Genomic DNA, 4,820 nt, shown 5'->3' with positions numbered 1-4,820 from the left:
CATGCTGATTTAATCCAATCAAGAGCCGTTATAAACCGAATTGCATTTATTAATTTTAACCACGCTGTGCATTTGCTGCAGATATGACCTCCTGTTTGAATGACTGCAGCATTTTTTTATTAGTCTATAAAAACAATAAAGAGCCATCAACGCGAAGTGGCTGAACATTACACTTCCCTGCTTTGTTTTCTTGTTTGTTTGGGATTTTTTAATATGGAAGATGCAGGCTTTGACAACATAGATGACAAAGTCTGAGTTTTAATCAAAAAGTTTGCTCTACATACCCCACTTTCTTTATTGGCTACATTTTTTGTTCTGGCATTTGAAATGAAAAGCAATGCTCTGCTTTGAAACCTTGGACCCTGGCATTCTTGCAGATGTAACTTTGACACGTAGCACCCACCTCCATGAAAGTTCTTCTGCAAAACGCATCGACGAAATACAACGTGAGAGCTGCAGCAGGCCTGCAACACCACCTCAATCAAGACCTTACCTTCCTAAAAGGAAAAGAAAACAATCTCCAATAAATCAGTTAAAGGTTGCATTATGTTAATGAATCTGGATTGTAATGAACCTGCACTGCTGTCTAACTAACTAACCCCTTTCTTTCATGAACTAAAGCACCTTGCAGCCCTTGACTGACATATGAAGATATTCATAAATATCAGCATGTATTTGTTCACAATCATTATCAGTCAATATTATTATCCTCTGCCTACTTTAATACAGGCATGTGTTCTAATGCTGAGGCTTACATTCTGATGACTTTATAACAGGCTGCTTTGAATCCATCAAGCAACCAGTAACCTGATGCACAAGAGACAGCAAAATGTGGCCTAATTTAAAATGAATTGTTTAAAATTACACTTAAGTAAACTTAACTTCTGCTCAAAGCCCATCGTGAAATATTGTGTTCAGGCAGTTATTTGGACAGTTACACTCATAGGCAACTTTGTTAGCTGCACCTGCTCAACTGCTCGCCAGTCACATGCAACTGAGTCTGTGACAGAGAGGTTAGTCTGAATATTTAAAGAACTGATGATCTACTGGATCTCCCCACACATCCATCTCTAGGGTTTACAGAGAAAAAGAGAAAATATTCAGTGAAAATGCCTTGTTGATGACAGCAGTCTGAATGCTTCGAGCTGATAGGAAGGCGACAACAGTAACTCAAATAAGCACTATTACAACAAAGATATGCAGAAGAGCATCTCCATGTCCAACCTCAAAGCCAATGGGCTACAGCAGAACACCATATCGGTTTCCAATGTTGAAACTAAGGCGACAATTTGCACAGGTTTACTAAAAGTGTACAACTAAAGATTGGAAAAATGTTGCCTGGTCTGATGAGTCTTGATTTCTGCTGCGACACAGGTTAAGACTCTGATGTAAACAGCATGAAAGCATGGATCCATCCTGCTTTGTATTAATGGTTCAGGCTGCCTGTGGAGGTACAGTTGTGTGGGGCATATTCTCCTGGCACACTTTAGGACCCTGAACAACAGCTGAACATCGTTTAAACGCCACAGCCTACCTGAGTGTTCTTTCTGACCGCGTTCAACCCTTTATGATTACAGTGTAACTATCTTCTGATGGCTGTTTCCAGCCGAATAACACAAAATGCCACAAAGCTCAAATAATCACAGACGGCAGTGTTGAACAGTGAGTTCGCTGTACTCAAATGGCCTCCACAGTCACAAGATCTCAATCCAACGGAGTACCTTTAAACTGCTCAACAGCATCTTGTTATTTAGGGGACACCAAAGCAAAATCACTTTTCCTTTAAGATAAGATAAGATAAGATCTTATTTAAGGTAAGAAGTTAAGGTTTAACTTTAAGGTAAGAACTAAAAACTCACACTGCGAGGTTTACTGTGAGCATAGCAGACCAATAAGTGACTCAATCCATATATTTGTGTTTTAAACCAAGATATTTCACTGCTCTTTACATTTTTCCTTATTTTTTACAGTTCTGTTAGTATTAGAGGCAAATGGCATCAAACTTTCCCCCTCTCTCTCCCTCAAAATTTGGACTACCCTTTCAGCAGAAAAGAGTAACAAATACGGAGCCTTCCTCTTTTCTGAGCCTTTCTCAACCGTATTGATTGCTATACAGTATAACTTTGATTGCTTTTATCCTGTCATGCTACAGTTTTGTTTTATATGTTATTCATAGCATCTGTGTAGCTATCTTTCTTCTTGTTTCACAGTCAGACTCCCTCAGTCTACTCTATTGAGTGTTCATACTTACATTTGAACATCGTTTGTCTGCTGAAGATGGGTGTCGATAGGTGCTCCGCTTGGTACGGGTGCTTTTTCCTTTAAAAGGAGTGACTGACAGGAAGCTTGACGGTGAGCTGTCACGCTACCGTCGCTGTCCTCAGAGTGAAAGTCGATAGGAGGATTTCACAGTTTTTTTTTGTGATGACTTTAGGAGGAGAGGAGGAGAGCTGTGAAATTTAAGGCAATGGAGGGAGATGGGCCACTGCTTTAATTAAACCCTTGGAGACTGCTGGCTGCATGGGAACAAGGGCCAAATGAGTTGCTGGGTCATGTGCATGCGTTCTGCCACATGAATAATACAAAGCACTGCAGGCTCATTCAAAATAATCTGAGAGCGCTGCTCTTTTCAGGGCTCTGCTCACAGGACAGGAAAATCCAGGGTGTTTTGTCTCTGCTCATAGCATAGGAAAGAAACACTGCAGCTTAGACGTCTTGGAATTGTAATAGAGAAAAACTCGCAATATATGCTGACGGTACATATAAAGATAAAATGAATACATGCAATGTGTAATGGTCAATCATAGCGACAAAACTTTACAAAATTATCATTTGGCGCTGCATTTGCACTCAGGTCAGCCGAGATTTTTAGTGTGTTTCAAATCACAGTTTGGGTTTTGGGTCAGTCTTACTGTCACAAACCCACTGAAAGCTACCGGACCAGCACCAGACAACAATTAGGTGGCAGGCACTGTGGAGCAATTACCTGCTAAACAGCCAAACATTCCCCCGAGGGGTTTGTGGACAGGGTAGAGCTAGAAGGAGAGTGAATATCTTACTTAAATTTGCCAAGTAGCCCGAGACACACGAGCTCAACTTACCCCAGCTCATTATAGGCGGTAATATGTCATATATTTAGCCTACATGGGTTTTTAAAAAATACTTCCAGTGGAAAGCTTTCAGATGTTTTCTTTCACTCTTTTGTAGCCAGTTGTTTTATGCTAAGAAGACTGTGAGTGACAAACCACGATTAAAAGTCATTCATTAAAGAATCAAATAAACAGAAACGGGTCGCTCTTTTTTCATCATCTAAAACGTCTGTGTACATATTGACTGCTGTGGGTGTTCGGAGTCATTTCCACACATTTAGTGCAAACAATGCACCTGCTTAAATTAGAGCTTTCGTGTGTATTGGTATTTTCAGTTTACTTGCTTGTGGGTGTTATTTGTACTTTTTTCCTACCTACTTGTCTTATTTAATGTGTGCTTGATTTTCTGAGTAAGGATCAGTTCTGCACTGATGACCACAAAGACTCATGGGACTGTTTGGATCATTAATAGACCTTTTTCGCAGCAGACATTTTGACATTAAATGGCAGGTAAACACAGCTGCTGCTAATGACAGCACCATAGCTTCTGCTTTATTTAGGTGCAGGGCTTTAATTAAGATAATTAGTGACACCTGCGCTCACCTGCGTTATATCAACAAGACTGCTGTGGAAAAAGTAGCTGTGCTTTTTATTCCACTTACAGCGAGTTATGTTCACGCTTCGATTGTCATGAATGTCTGAGCTTTGGCTTGCAGCTTCTGACCATCGTTCAGAGCTGTTCAAATGTTAAAGTGGATTTTTATATCTTGTTTTCTGTTATATACAAATACAGTGGCTTATATTAAACAGGTTTCACCTCAGTAGCTGTAAAGAGACATGAAGGGAGCTAAAATGACTTGTTTCAGGCAGTGGATGAACTGATGGACTGCCTGAAGCTGAACACAAACTACTTTAATAGAGTCTAAGAATAAAAGTATGGAGCATACGGTTCCCTTTCCAAGCAGTCCTGTTGTAGTTGTGCAGTACGGGGGCCTTTTCTTATAGGAAATATGCATCCGTCCTCTTCCACTTATCCAGTTTAGTGTCATGGGTGGGCTGGAGCCTATCAGCTGTCATAGGGTGAAGGGCAGGGTACACCCTGGACAGGTCACCAATCTGTCACAGGGCTAACACAGAGAGACAGACAACCGTTGACGCTCAGTATCACACCTAGAGCCAATTTAGAGTCACCAATTAACCAGCGTACGTGTCTGGTGGGAAGTAGCCACACAGAGCTCACATGGACGCGAGGGAAACTCCACACTCTTCTTCTCAGTGGCTCATCTGCCTCCATCTCACCCAAACCCTTGTGTCCTCTTCTGTCACACCAACCATCTGCATATAGTTGTCTTCTTCCACTGGTGCTTGTTATTGTCGGCCTCAACAGAATTCATATGAAAATCTTATTGATGAGCCAAATGCTTGATTTGGCACAGATTTCCCTTCATGGGGCAGTCCTCCTCATTTATCCAAGATTGAGACCAGCACTTGGACTACACCGGCTGAGTGTATGTTAGCTGTTTTGCAGACCTAAAATAAAAAAGCAAATCTAACTCATCATCTTAGCCGTACCGTTCCCAATATTTCTGATTATAATACTACACCTCACAGAGCTGAAAGTTGTGCGTCTACAACATGTAAGCCTTTTCTTAATTAACTGATCAGATCAGTACTGGCAATTAGCGAAGATCTTCCTGCGATAATAGTGATACAGAAGGATAAACACTCACA

This window comes from Rhamphochromis longiceps, linkage group LG9, assembly GCF_057381845.1.
Source record: "Rhamphochromis longiceps isolate RC_006_pf linkage group LG9, R_longiceps_female_GT1.1, whole genome shotgun sequence".
Lineage (NCBI taxonomy): Eukaryota > Metazoa > Chordata > Actinopteri > Cichliformes > Cichlidae > Rhamphochromis > Rhamphochromis longiceps.
This window is presented reverse-complemented; position numbering follows the sequence as displayed.